This window comes from Pipistrellus hanaki (assembly GCF_964339955.1).
Source record: "Pipistrellus hanaki genome assembly, chromosome: 3".
Taxonomy (NCBI): domain Eukaryota; kingdom Metazoa; phylum Chordata; class Mammalia; order Chiroptera; family Vespertilionidae; genus Pipistrellus; species Pipistrellus hanaki.
Genome location: NC_140505.1, coordinates 104470047 through 104485664, shown reverse-complemented (window position 1 = coordinate 104485664; position 15618 = coordinate 104470047). Strand labels below are relative to the sequence as shown.

Sequence of the window (15618 nt, the reverse complement as noted above, 5' to 3'; positions counted from 1 at the left end):
ACAAAATCAGATCCTTAAAACAGTTATGCACATGACATGCAATATTAAATTTGTACATTGGGTTCCAGGATGTGATTGATTGGAGGAAAAAAGTTGGACTAGGCATGTTTCGTAAAGGAACCACAAGTTATATAACTCCATGGACACACATCTAGTTTGAAGGGCAATGTAGCGTATGCAGCATTGGCAGTGGTGACGTTGAGGAGGTGGAACTATTTCACACAAGACAAGGATGGTCCAGCATCAGGACACAGATGCAGGGTTTTATGAGCCATTACTATTTCTACCTTTCAGAAACTGGTGTTTTTAGTCACAGATCAGAAGAAAGGGACAATATCCATAATCTCCATCTAAAATCCTGCTGTAGCCTCGACAGTGAGGTCGTAGGACGTTAGGAGACTTGAAAACTAGAGCTCTTTCTGGATCCCCCAAAGTTATCTGCTCTCTTCTTCAAACGGGCTCTTCCTCAGGTGTCAGAGTCACCTTCACAACATCAGAGGTTCCACTCTGCCCCAAGAGGAAGGAGCACTAAGGAGGACGTCTTCGTTTATTCCATGGAGACCCTTGATCATGGTGGAATTGGATGCTCCTGCTTAAGATTCTCTATCATACTTCCTGCCAAATCTGCCACAGCGGCCCAGGGTGTGTAGCCTTTCAGTGTGATCACCTCACAGGCAGTTCAACCACCTGTTTGTGAACTTCTTTCTGCTGTTCCTTATCTGCATCACTGCCTAAATCAGGGTGCAGATCCTTTGGGGAGACACCAGCAACATTCACTCCACTCCACACAGGGACACTAGAGTTTCTTTGCTCCTCAAGGCCACACCCATGACAGCTTAAAGGGTGAACTCCCAGCCTCTCCCCCATTAGAGAATGGAACCAGGCTGAATCCAGATTGCAACCACTTCCAATAAAATGGTTTTTGAGAAAGTTACTTATCTCCCAAGCCACATAGGTCAAGATACCCACTGGGTTGGACACAACAAGCAAATTGCAGTTGGGGTGTATTTCACATTAGGAATGATGAAGTTAAAGATATTCATCCTGTCCTAGCTACACAGGTAAAGCTAGACCCTTCACATGCTTCTTCCCTTAGCTGATTTGAATCTATATCCTTTTCCTGTCATAAATCATGATAATAACACCCTCCCCCCCCAAATAATAAAGATGTTCACATATGCTGGACCAAATTAAGATGGCATTCTCCCTCGTGTTGATGTGTCCCAGCTGTGGTAATAACCAGCTTGGAGTTTGCAGTCTTGCTGTGGTCTCTGTCCGACTAGGTTCTAAGCATTCTGAATTTTAGAGGTGTTGCATTTGTCCCCCCATGGGCAATTTTAGTGGCTTCATTGGTCTATAAACAATTTTTAATATTAGCTTCTTGACTTGGAGTGTCCACAGTATAGCTGTGCTTTAATATTTCATGAGAAAGAATTTTCAAACCCAGAATCTCAGACAGAGACAAGTGGAACGTGTATATAGTTGGGCTGACTCATATAAACAGGGAACATTTTTATTTTTCTAGGATTGCAGCCTTCAGACCTGCTCTGTTGGGTTTTCCTTTTCTTTTTCTTGTTCACATAAACTCAGGCCTATATTAGCTTTCCACTGACATTCAGTTATTAGAAAAGTCTCATTTCAATAATTAAGAGTCATTTTACAAATATTAGAAGTTCATAGGCTACTTCAAGTCTTAACCATGGCTTTCAGATTTATCTGGGGGTAGAAGGTAATGACCTACTTTTTTTTCTTTCTTCTAGTTCTTCCATTCCTTCCCTACTTCTGGCCTTCTAGGATTAGGAAAGAGGAGAGAAGCTTAAAGGAAATGGGGCTAAAGCTTTCCTCCTTGGTGCTGCTTTGCCTGACATTGGCTGGCTGTCATTCTCTACTATGGTTTAGCCATCCCAACACTGGCTCTTTCTTTGGGCATCTTTGTGGGCTCTTTTAAGGTCCCCTTGGGGTCCTTTATATCTCATAGTTCCATGATGTGGTGATGTGGTCTCTGCAAACCTTCTTGTGAATTGCATAGCCTCTTTCTGCTGGGGCAGCCCTCTTGGGTGGAATACTTTCATAGTAGCTTGAATCCAGCGACCTCGCATATTATCAGCTCAGCTCAGTAGAGGCTGCTGAATTTAGTTAAAAGTTGGAGTTGCAGGCTGTCTTCTATTGTTGCCCTTTTTCCTTGTCCTGTCAGCACAGCTGATCCAAATCTGGAGAATTTTCCAATCTCGGTTGTGTGCATCCTCCAGATTCTAAAAAGCATGGTCAGTGCTTTCCCAAGAATAGTGCTCTGCTCTGGTACTCCAGGGTGGGCACTGGGCGGGGGTAGGGGGGCAATGAGAGGCTGGTTTCTCTTTATCCCATCACAGTGTACAGAGATGCCCCCCCTTGATGCCCACTTTACTTGATTTGGGAGGGGGTTGGGGAAAGCACACGCCTCAGCCCATCCCTTACTACCCCCAGGATGCCTGTGTTTCTAGTCCTCTTCTTATGTAGGCTGGGTGGGGTGCTGGAGGGAGGGATCAAGGACCAGTTTGGCTGCCTGCTATTCCCTGCATCCAGTGCCTCTGTTGTTTGAGGGATACTATGTAGCACAGCGCAGTCCCTGCTCATCCTGGCAGTCATGGACATACCTTGGGTGGGCTCTATGTCCCTGGAGGCCAACTTCATTGAGTGGGTGGGAGGACAATGGTTTCTCCAGGAGGAGTAGGGTCACCTGGACCCTGCTTAAAGGGAGGCTAGAATCAACTATTTACATTTTTATATAAATTAATTTTATTTCTTCTCTGAAGTATTTGCATTTTCAAGTTTTTGTCTAATTGTGAAATGAAAGACTTGGTCTTTTCCCCAGGAATTCCAGTCATCAGCAAATAAGTTTAGGAGAAATTAGTAAGGCTAAAAACATTCTATGGATGATTTTCCTAACCTTGTGGTTTCAAATTAAATCAGGTGAAAGATACATCTGTTAACTGATGGTCATTGGCACCAATTCAATGCCAACAGGAATCCCCAATTTGGGGTGTGGTGAAGAAAGAAACTTTATTAGTAGCACAATTGTGATATAACACTACCATGAGAACAGCGCAGCTATGAACAGCTCAATTGTGTTACAGCTCAATTATGAAGCAGCATGGCTGTGAAAAAGCACTGTTGTGAGATGGCCCTGCTCTAGTCCAGCCAGGAAAGTACAATCTTCAATCTTTGGTAGAAAGGGAAAGTGTACTCCCTAAGCAAGAGGTGAACTGACTTATATAGACAGAAGCCCCCACCCTTGGACCTTGATTGATTGGTAATTATGAAATGAGGAGTCCAAATCCTTGCAGTTTGATTGGTCCAAAAGGTACTGTCCTGATGGTCAGAATGGAGCTTTCTGATTGGTTGATGAAGATGCTGATGGAAAATATAGCTAGGCAGCTCTGATTTGATGGGGAACACCTCAGTCCTATTGGTTGGAATATAATTTCAGGAACTCCTTTGTTAGGCTCGCTCAGATGGCAGTAATACAGAGCAGTGGCAGGCAGTTCTGTGTGGGAGGCAGGTAGTTCAGTGCTGGCTTCTCCCTGAAGTGTGGTTTGTGTTAGAGCCCCATGTTTAGAAATGGTTGCTGGACTCTGTTTTTAAATTTGAGCCCAGTTAACTACCCGGAATCCTTCTTGATAAGTATCTTTTTTTCTCAGGGTCCACACATCTAAGATGATCAATAAGTTTCAGGTCCTGTGCTGATTTAGGACTGATAATGGAGTGTCTCATGTTGAAAGGATTCTGAACTATTGCTTAAGCTCAGGGGAAAGAGTGCAGTGGTTGATTAGTGATGTCTTCCATTGACTAGGATGGAGGTAAGGAATGTAAAGCACACCTACTACTTTGACCATTTATTTTTATTTTTTTATTGATTTCAGAGAGGAAGGGAGAGGGAGAGAGAGATAGAGACATCAATGATGAGAGAGAATCATTGATCAGCTGCCTCCTGCACGCCCCACACTGGGGTCGAGTCCACAGCTCAGGTATGTGTCCCGACTGGGAATCAAACCATGACCTCCAGGTTCATAGGTTGACACTCAACCACTGAGCCATGTTGGCTGGATGGCCATTTCTTTAGAGATGGACAGATGCTTAGGTTGTCCTTTATTCAACCAGCTGATTCAATCAGTATGTAAACAAACAGCTAATTTAGTGGGGAAAAATCAGTTGGTATGTGTATTTGGTAATGTGTAATGTAGAAACAACAAAAAGAAAAAAACAACTTTCTTATAAATTCTGTTTTTCACTTTTTATTCTGCTAGGTTGGTACATCATAGACATATTTTTAAAGTTGAGTTAGATCCAAGAGCTTCTAAATTTCTGGTCTAACTTCCCTGAAGGAGTCACTAGATAGTACACACTGTCTTTCTAAATATTTAAAAATACATTTCACTCTTATTATTTCATGTTATTCTCACTTGATCCCTGTGAGAGATTTGTTTTCAGTGCATGAATGGGGACACTGATGCTCAAGATGATTTGACTTGCCAAAGGTTGTTATGTGCAGGTGAAGGATTGGGCCTGATCCCTGGCCTTCCTCCTTTTTACCACGAACTTTCTGTGATTCCTCCGGGGTCTCTAGGAAATTTAATTATTGTTGATATCCTCTCTTATGGCAGGAGATCATTTTGGAAAGTGACTCAAAATAGCATCTTTGCTTAAGAGGTTGCCTTTTTCAGCAGTAGGTTGATAAATTAGACCCCACCACTTCGATAAAATACTTTGGGATTTATAGGATGGAAAATTTTGTTTGGAAATGAAAATAGCCCGTAGTCATTCGTACCCTGAAGTTGTCAGATGATACTGCCTGAGTCACCCCTCACCATCTTCTGGCACTCGCTGGGGGATGGGGCTCCCTGAGGTTCACCTAGAGTGGTCTTGGCCATATTTGGTTTTCTAGAGCTTGTTAGCTTTGGAAGTGCCTTTCAACCTGCCAACACCCAAGTGGAGACCCAGATCTGCATGCATTTAAATGGCCTGGCTGTAGGGAGAGCTCAAGTGGAGACATCCCAGGGATGTGGGGCCATTTAGTTAACATAAATCAGCTCTCTGAGTGTGAGTATCTAATGCATTCCTTTGGTTATAAACAGTTTAGTGTCTTGACAGCTAACATCTTCTCACCCCGGCCCTTCCTAGCACAGACCTCCATTTGGATTTGTTTCTTTTCACAATTGGGCACTTTGATGATTGCAAGGCATGGTAAGGAGCCTTTCTGAAGAATAATAAGCTATTGTATGTCAGGCCCTTCCTCCTAGAGTGTTTGTGCTCAATGGGTGCAAGCAGACTCTCTCTGCCCTCACTTATTGCTTCCAGTGGGTACTTTACTAAGTATATTACATAACTGTCTCATTTAATCATCACCTCCAACTCATGAGGTAGGAACTGCTATTAATCCAGGAAAGAAAACCGAGCGTAGGGAACTTGTCTAAGACCACAGAGCTAATAAATGGTAGAGCTGGAATTTGAACTTAGCCTGCTTTCTGAGCCATTGCTTTTAAAAAACTCTGCCATGATTCTATTGTTTCCTTTCTAATTTGGATAGTTTGCTGTTGGATATTTGAGATTTTTCTTGATAGTTTAAATAGCAGTCCCCATGCTGGCAGAACAAGCCTGTGGATCTTCTCAGTCCTCCTCTGGCAGGTGGAAAGTTTGGATTAGGAATGTGTGTCATCATGGAGGTGGTGTCAGCATGATGGCCTGGTCCCAATCTCAGATTTAGACCAGCGAGAACCAGGGTCCCAGAGTCATGGTTTGCACTCTTCTTCAGGTTTCTCCTGGGGGTGGTTGTGCCAGAGCTTGTGCGTGGCAGGAAATTGTTTTGGTATAAACAGGGATTGGTATATTTAGAAATAATCTCTAGGGATTGTCATATGTGTTTATCTACATGCTCAAGAGATAAAAGTCAGGGAGGTGGATCAGTAAGAAAATACTTGGATTGACATCTAGTTGACACAATGGCTCTTTCCCAGGGATACAGGGCAGCCTGATGCATAGGGCCTATTTTAGAGTCTTTCTTTATCAGTGTGGAATTGTCGCTATCTGCACTGCAGTAAAACAAGACTAGCCTGAGTCTGCCTTTCTTGACTTGAAAAACATCATCACACGGGCTTGCCTTAGTTTTATTTTTTTCCTAACACATGTCGTGGGACTCTATTTTCTCTCCCCAACCCACCCGCAGATGTAACTTTCTGATTCACGGTTTCATTTAGGGCAGACATTTGCAAAGCAATGTCAAGAGGGGTTGTTTTCACTTTGGATATTACTCATACTTGATGTTCTTGCTTTGAATGTATTCCAAGAGGATACAGTAAATAAAGGAGTATGTATACATCCATGCAGGAGCTCATGGGGGATAAAACACATTTCTTTTCCTGTTTCTTCCCCTCCTCTCTCCTCTTCTCCCTTCTTCTACTGTTCCCTCCCCCCTTCTTCCTACCTGCTTTCCTCCCTTCCACTATATATTGAATATATATATATATATATATATATATATATATATATATATATATACATACATATTACATCAGGTTTATTGATGCATATTTTACCTATGGTGAGGTTCACCTTTTATGTATACAGTCCTGTACACAATAGTCAGGCTATAAATAATTTATAAAGATTCCTCATACCTCATTTATTCAATACTCTCTCCATCCAAGGTCTTTGGCAATCACTGATCTGATTTTGCTTCTTTACATTTTGCCTTTTCCAGAATGAATAAACAATAAGTGAAGTCATGTAGTATATAACTGATATGAGTGAGTGGCAGGCTAGATTTGGCACATGGGCAAAAGTTTGCCAATCCCTCTTTTAAGGGGTCAGCTAGAAATGTATTCTTCTATTTTACATAGCATTTACCCAAGAGAAATAAAAATATATGTCCACATAAGGACCTATAAGAAAATATATAGTAGCTTGATTTCTAAAAGCCTCAAACTGGAAATCACCCAAATGTTATTCTATTGTGAGTGGGGAAACATTGTAGAGCATCCATAGAATGGAATACCACTCAATAATGAGGATTTACTCAACAACATAGATATGCCTCTAATCCTTCCACTGTATATATATTATTGATTTCAGAGAGGAAGGGAGAGAGAGAGAGACAGAAACATTAATGATCAGAGAGTCATCAATTGTTTGTCTCCTGCATGCCCTATACTGGGAATCAGGCCTGCAACCTAGGCATGTGCCCCAACTGGAAATCGAACTGTAACCTCCTGGTTCATAGGTGGATACAACTACTGAGCCATACTGGCCAGGCAAACCTTCCAGTATATTTTTAATTCAATAAACAAAACATTTCTCTAAGAGGTAGGAAAGGGCAACAGAGATTATAGCTCTAACATCATATATTTTGCAGTCATAAAGTTATTTGCCTCCTGCCTTTCTTCCAAGTTTGATTCACATTTATTCTGGAGTTAAATACACTGATATTGCGATCAATGCTGATTTTTATAAGATGATTCAATTAAAGTGAACCCCTGCTTTATATAATAGGACTTCTTAAGTGGGATATCTGTTAGAAAGACCCAGGAAATCGGTTCTTGGCACATGCAGCTGCTGTGTCTGAAGGTCATAGTTGTGTGCTACAGTGTGTAATTTTCACTGAAAGGAGAATCAAAATATGGATCCTGATTCCTAATAGCCTCCAGTTTGAGGCTGTATATATCAGGCTACTATATATTTTCTTACATGGACATATAAGGTCCTTACATGGACATATATTTTTATTTCACTTGAGTAAATGCTATGTAAAATAGAAGAATACATTTCTAACTGATAACTTACAAAAGGGATTGACAAACATTTGCCCATGTGAAGTTTAATGTTTTAGCACCGAGGTTGATGGGTGTTCAATAAAACACTAACATGCCAACCACTCAAAGCGTGAATGGACTTAGATTTAAAATGTGCATCTTTTATAATCAATTGGGAAATTTAATTTAGGTACAACTAATAGCTCTGTGTGTGTGTGTGTGTGTGTGTGTGTGTGTGTGTGTGAGAGAGAGATTGGTGAGAATTTTGCACATTTTGTTTAAATGTGAACAAATTTAGATTTTGTTTAATCTTCTAGGCAAGTGTTTTGTATTGGGGATATATCATATGTAAAAGTGATATTGGGTGTTAAGGCTTTGAAATTAATTGTAGATATCTCTTTTATTTCACTTTTCTTCTGCCTTTTTCAAGAGAAAGAGGAGATATTTATGTATGGGTAGTCTTAGGTACATAATGATATATATTATCATTTTTTAAATTGTTATTACTTAAGAGGAAGGAATGTGGTTTTGACTGGAGTGTGTTTAGTTGGGGTTTAGAAATAAAAATAGCCATGATTCATTGACTCTCTAGTGTGGGCTATTTCTTATATCAGGAACTTCATGTGAATTGTGTAATTTAAGTCTCAAAACAGTCCTGTGTCATAGATAATGTGTACTTTTAACTGCACAACAGAGAAAACAGGTTCAAAATAGCTGAGTCCATGATGAATGAGAATTATGGCCTCGTAGGATTTGGGGAAGCTGGGATGGAGCCATTGCACAAAGCCCAGAACTTTGAAGAGTTTCCTATTCAAGGAAAGGAGAAAAGCCCTGCTTATTGGTCTGGAAGACAGTAAGGAAGTGTGCTGTTTGTCCTGGGGCTTACTGTCCCATATGTAAGAGAGAAACACTCTATGTCTGTACCACTCACAGGTATGGAGTTTGACTTCATGTTATGCCCCTTTCACAGGAACTTTAGGAGTTAAAAAATGACATTGAAAACTATATTTTGGACATAAAATGTGGCATATTCTGTTAAGAATGAAATTGTGCTCTGCTCCCCAATTTATGTATTGAAGTCCTAAGTGATGGTATCTGGAGATGGGACCTTTGGGGGGTGATTGCGTTTAGATGAGATCATGATGGTGGAGCTCCCTTGATGGAATTAGTGTCCTTGTAAGAAAAGACAGTGGAGCGATGTGAGGACTTCTATAAGCCAGGAAGAGAGCTCTGGCCAGAAACCAATCAGGATGGTTCCTTGATCTTGGACTTCTAGCCTCCTGAATTTCTTTTGTTTAAGTCACCGAGTCTATTGTATTTTGTTACGGCAGCCCAAGATGACTAAGACATATACAATGGAATGTTAGCCAGCCTCAAAAAGATGGAATCTGGCCATATATTACAACACGCATAAACCTTGAGGACATTTTACTAAATGAAATAAGCCAGATACAAAGAGTCAAATACTGCATGGTTCTACTTATACGAGGCACCTAGAGTAGTCAAACCCATAGAAGCAAAAAGTGGAGTGGTGGTTGCCAGGGGCTGGGGGAGGCTGTGGAGGGCTGTTTACTTGGTGTAGTGTTTCAGTCCTGCAAGATGAAAAGCCCTAGAGGTCTGCTGCACAGCTGTGCGCATGTAGTTGGCACTACTGTACTGTACCCTTAAAATGGTTAGGATGGTAACTATTATGTAGGCATTTATTTTTTTACCACAATAAAAAAACCTAGATGGAGAATAATTAATATGCATATGCTCCTCAAAAATAAACACGAACAATGCTAAAGCAGAGTTCTACAGTTCAGGGCCCTCAACACTTTCATAAAACGAGCAATCCTGGCTGAAGAGGAACTAACAGCAAAAATTATAAACCTCATAACAAAATAAACCTCCATGGGGAAGAGCCAGTAGATACAGCAGGCGTGACTATTAGTGCCCCAAGAACTAAAGTAATAGGACGATTTGAGGAGACTATAAAATAATTTGTTTAAAAAGTTAAAAGAGATAAAAAGAAATAGCATAATAAAAGAATAGTACTCTCTGAAAAAGGAAATTTGAAAATAAAAAAGGTCCTAATAGTTCTCGAACTGAAAACCACAGCCATTGAAATAATGAGTGGGTGAAACATTAGGTAAGAAAGTAGAAGATAAAGTCTGTGATTTGAAGTTAAGACCCAATGAAAATGCCCAGAATTTAGCACTGAGAGGTAAAATATTGAATCTATGAAAGAGCAATTGAAAGAATTGAAGGACAGAATGAAAAGTTATAATATATGTCAAAATGGAGTTCTAGGAATAGTAGAGAGAATGGTGAAAAAGCATTATTTTAGAAGATAATGCCAAGAATAATCCAAAATTTAAGAAAGATACTGATTTTCACATTGTGGCAGCACACTGAGTATTGAGTAGGGTAATTAAAAATATAGCTACAGCAAGACGCTCAATGTAGAAAACTGCTGAAATGTTAAAGAAAATGAGAAAACCTTAAAAGCAAGCAGGGAGAAAAGACATCTTCTGTCTACAAACAGCAGACTTCATCAACCACAATAGACAGTGGACAATGAAATAATATGTTCAAAGTGCTCAGTGAATATTAAACCAGAATTCTATACAAAGCTAGATTGCCATGCAAGAGTTAGGATGAAAATACATTTTTCATATCTACAAAGACTGAGAGCACTTACCTTTAAAGCAATCTTTCAGCAAGCAACACATTTAATAAAGACATTTTCCTCCCCCTCTCTCTCCCTCCCTCCTTCCCTCCCTCCGTTCCTTTAGTAAGACTAAGATTTATGATTTAGGGTGATTTGAAAATAAGAAGGCTTTGAATATTGAATAACAATAAGGTCCAAGATTAGTGATAGGTGGGGGTGGGTGAAAATATCAGGATTAAGTGCATTCTAAGGTCCTGATATTTTTCAGAGAAATAAGAAAGTATTATTTAAATTATTTCCTGATTTAAAACAAAAAAGAGAAATATCCTGACATTGATCCTTGGACACCCATCATTATCACTAGAATAACAACCAACATATACTAAATTCTTATTTGTGCCAAGGTATTTCATTTGATCACACAGCAACCACATTAAAATGGTCATGTTCCCATTTTGAGAGGTAAGAAAGCAGGGGACATATTACCTTTGTATTCCTATTACTCACATTAATATACAACAGTAGTATGTGTTCAAGAAATGTGGGTGAGCCAAACCGAGCTGAGGTTAAAATGCAGTCAACAGTTTGCCCACGTCACAATATTAGAAAAGTGGTAATATCTCTGTTCTAACTCCAACCTGTCTAACCTTACAGTCCTTGCTTCTCTGTGGTGCTCTGCCCTCATTAGTTACTTCTCTGGATAAGTGACTTCCTACAAATCGCTTCCTCACTTTCCCCCTCTCATGCATTCTTTGGTCTCCTTTGTGACGTGTCCATTTAGACTTGATGTCCTGGCTTTGTTTTGACCCTGTGTCACACGGATGAACAGAGCCTCTTGATCTTTGTTTTATTTTCACAAGCCTGTCTCTCCCGGTTTCTGTGTGGCACTCAGACAACATTGCTAGCACTGTGTTGCTAGGATATGCAATAATAATCATAGCATTTAGAGCATGTGCCCTCTCTCTTCCCCCCTGCACACATCTGCCTTTACCATCTGTTCAGGATGCCCGCTACTGCTGCTTCAGTACCTTGACCCTGTGCCTCGCTGTGGTTCCCAAACCTTGGATTTCTTTAATCAATGAATTACCAGTGAGAAAACCAGCACCTGGGGTTGCTAAGCTACCTGCACCCTGTTCTAGTCACACACTAGGGAATTTATTTAATCTCAAACTAACTGGTTAAATATGTGAGATAACTTTGTTGTTGTTTGCCTCTTGGTGTGTTTAATCATGGATCGTACTATTTGGTTTCCTGAATTGCTTTCAGGCTAAAATAGTCAGGTAGTCCCACATCATAGAATGGGCTTGCACATAGAATGAAAGGGGAACTCTGAATGTTTTTAGGTTCCCATTACTGGCTTCTCACACAGTGTCATCATCCTTTAGACCAGTTCTCAACCTTCCTAATGCCGAGACCCTTTAATACAGTTCCTTATGTTGTGGTGACCCCCAAATAAAATTATTTTTGTTGCTACTTCTTAACTGTAATTTTGCTACTGTTATGAATCATAATGTAAATATCTGTGTTTTCCGATGGTATTAGGCTCTACAGAAGCGGTTTTCAACCTGTGGGTCATGACCCAGAGGTTGAGAACCACTAGCAGGGTCTCCTAAGACCACAGGAAAACACAGATATTTACATTACGATTCATTAACAGTAGCAAAATTACAGTTATGAAGTAGCAACGAAAATAATTTTATGGGTGGGGGTCACCACAAATGAGGAACTGTATTAAAGGGTCATGGCATTAGAAAGGTTGAGAACCACTGCTTTAGAGGATCTTTTTTTTTTTTTTTTTTTTTCATTCCTTCCTTTTTCTTTTGGTGCATTTAGATAGACCTAACATCAAATCCGTCTCAGGGGTTTACACTACCAGAGTTAGCAGGCCTGGTGGACAGATGGTATCTTGAAGGCAAACAAAGGCTCTTGGTTTGCTGCTGATGGAGACTGTGGGCTCCTCTGATCTCTCTGCTTTTCCCCAAAAAGGCCCTGACTGTAGGTCCCATCAGTACCAGTTGTTGAGGCCTGTGTGCTGTTGTTTTGTGGTTAAGACAAAGCATTCCAGTTTCCAGGGTGGCCAGAGGATCAGGTTATACCTCTCTTAGAGAGACATCTTGAGGCAGATGATAATAGCATCTCCCTTGCAGTTGGAGTTGCTGAATTCCTGACTCCACCACGTCAAATGTGGCCTTGGGAAAGCCTTTGATTCTCCGTTTCTTTAACCGTAAATTCAGGGTTGTAAAGAGAGTTGAGTGAAATGATAACATGAGAAAATGCTTTGTGAACCTTAAAATACAGTGCCAATATAAGGCATTATTACTCTTAGTGCTTGGAGAATGGATTGTAGGAGTTAATGGCCCTTGCTGTACCATATTTCAGTGCCAGGAATGACGAGAGCTGTCAATAAATATTGATTAATGATGAGGTAGAGAAGCTGTTGGACTCAATGTGGAAGCCAGGGCTTTATATATTAAATGCATGCATCTATTGACTCATTCATTGAGAAAATATTTATTGAGTGCCTACTATATGCCGTGCACTGGGAATACAAGCAAATAAGACAAATTGAATCATGATTAATGTTTTCTCACAAAATTAGAAATATATGGTATGTTTTTATCTAGAAAGTTAACTTTATTTAATATAGGGTCGGACAAAAATAGCTTTGCAGTTCATATGGAAAATAATACAATAACTAATAATTCAAGAATAAACTCTGTTTCGCATACTCACAACTATAAACCTACTTTTGCCCAATCCTGTATAAAGAATTGTCCTTTATGCTGATAATATGTCTGCCATGCTCTTTAGTGTTAAATGTCATATTTTGTGATATGGTAATGATAGTAGATGGCAGTTGATTTTTGAAAATAATTTCACATAGTAAATTAAAAAGAGGTGTTACTGGCCCTTGAAATTCAAAAGCTTGGGAACTATTGCAGCCCAGTCTCCCACACAATGAAGAACTCCCTTTAGCATGGCCAAGAGGTAGGCATAGCATTTCTAGTTTGATAATTCTAGGGAGGGGGACCTCACTAACTTCACAGAACAGCCATTCCACTCCAGTTTTGAATAGCCTTTATCTTCTGAAATAAGATAAAGTTGAAATCTGACATCCTATAACTTCTGCCCATTCATCTTACTCCTTCTATCTGGAGCAAACAAAATGCATTTTTAGTTCCATATGATTTAACCATCCAGATTTTTGAAGCAGGCCATTTTTAAACATGTTTTCCAGAGTTCTTATCCCCACTCTTTTTAAATCCTCACCTGAGGTTATGTTATTTTAAAATTTATTTTAGAGAGGAAGGGGAAAAGAAAGACACACACGCACACGCGCACTCACACACACACACACACACACACACATTGGTGTATTGGTGTGGGAGAGAAACATTGATTCATTGTCTCCCATACACTCTGATTGGGATCAAACCCGAAACCTAGGTATGTACCCTGACTGGGAAATGAAGCCACAACCTTTTTGGTGTATAGGACAATGCTCCAACCAACTAAGCCACCTGGCCAGGGCCCCACATTCCTTACCCAGTTCTCCTATTTCTTCATTCTTCACCCTCTTCCAGTCACCTGCCACTTTGCCAGTGTCCCTCTTGGAGCCTGCTGCTTAGAGGGATATAGGCTTTATCTGCAGACTAACCTATGCTGAATGCTCAGTCTGCTGCTTCCCTTAGTCTGAGCTCTGAATGCAGATTAAGGGAGTAAAGATTGCATTTGCCCTTTTGGCAGCTATGCTGTATTGTTGACTCATATTGAGCTGCAGTCTACTAAATCCTCTGGGGTCTTTGTCATATAAATTGCTGATAAGCCAGGGTTCCTCCTGCATTATGTTTAGGCAGTGATATTTTTTCATCTAAGTGCAGTACTTTAGATTCATGGCTATTATATTTCATCTTGTCAGTTTGGACCATTGTTTCAGCATATTGAGGTCATTTGAATCCTGATGCAACCTTCCAACTTATTGACAATTCCTCCCAGATTTGTGTCAGTAGCATATTTGACAAATTTGTCTTCATCCAGATTTTTAATTCAGTGTTAAAAAAAAACTGGAGCCAAAGACAGAACCCAGGTTCACATAAGTAGAGACCTTCCAAGTTTAGGCACATTTGTATCTAAATGCATCTCTGCCTGCACCAGTCATCAACGCATCCATCTATCAGTAGCTACAGGTCCACCCTTGTATTTATAATATTATCCACCCTGGTGAGGTGAATTCTGTTTGTGACTCTTCCACTTATCTTTCCTTTTTCAAAAAATATACTTTTTATTGATTTCAGAGAGGAAGGGAGCGGGATAGATGCAAACATCAATGATGAGAGAGAATCATTGATTGGCTGCCTCCTGCATGCTCCCTTCTGGGGAGGATCGAGCCAGCAGCCTTGGCATGTGCCTTTGGCCAGAATAGAACCTGGGACCCTTTAGTCCACAGGCCGACGCTCTAACCACTGAGCCAGACCAACGAGGGCTCCACTTATCTTTCTTAACAGGCAATGTCAACCATGCCCATTATTGAACCCGCCAATTGGTATGATTATAACTTTCAAATTTACTTTTTCAGCCCACATATCTGTCTCAAGTTCACATTTTTATTTTTCTACTGGATATCTTTAGAATGTTTCAAGTGTCTCAAAATTAATTTGTCTGCCCCTAAAACCTTTTTGACTTTCTGTGATCACTATTTCAGTGATGGCACTACCATGATGGTTAATTCAGATGCCTGTGAGCCATTTTCAGTGTCTTTGTTTTCTTCCCATTCCAACTAATTTTGTTGGTCTTACAAAATTTCCTTCCTTAATATTTCATAATCCACCCCTCACCCAATCTGTTTATATGATTATAAGAGCCTCTGACTAGGTTCTCTATACCTGGTCTTAGTCCTTTTAGTTCATCCCTTACTATGTCACCAGAAAGCAAAAGCACAAATCATTTTATGGCATTGTACCTCTTTGAACCCTTCACTGGCTCCCTGTTGACTGTAAACGGTGGCTGGCCCTTCCTGGTCTGCCCTTGACTTGTCTTACTGACTTCATCTCTTCTCCCCTCTACTAACACTGCACTTTAGGTACACTATCCGCTGCTGGTTCCCAAGCGCAGGGCATTCATTTGTACTTCGCACAAGCTGCTCCCTGTACCAGGAATGCCTTTTCACTCTTTCCAACAACTCAT

The 15618-nt window shown here is 40.3% G+C and overlaps 1 protein-coding gene and 1 pseudogene across 20 annotated transcripts in view; one reads left to right on the top strand and one right to left on the bottom strand.

Moving 5' to 3' along the window:
* The window catches only part of CACNA1C (calcium voltage-gated channel subunit alpha1 C), a gene marked incomplete at its 5' end in the record, with an annotated part of 660607 nt that overhangs the window by 113266 nt on the left and 531723 nt on the right, over window positions 1–15618 (top strand). The window lies entirely within an intron of this gene.
* LOC311618626 (L-lactate dehydrogenase A chain-like) lies at window positions 408–4907 on the bottom strand (annotated as a pseudogene). The gene is made up of 3 exons: window positions 4845–4907; window positions 1176–1279; window positions 408–1044 (listed from the first exon to the last, which is right to left on the bottom strand). The product of its transcript is annotated as an L-lactate dehydrogenase A chain-like (transcript).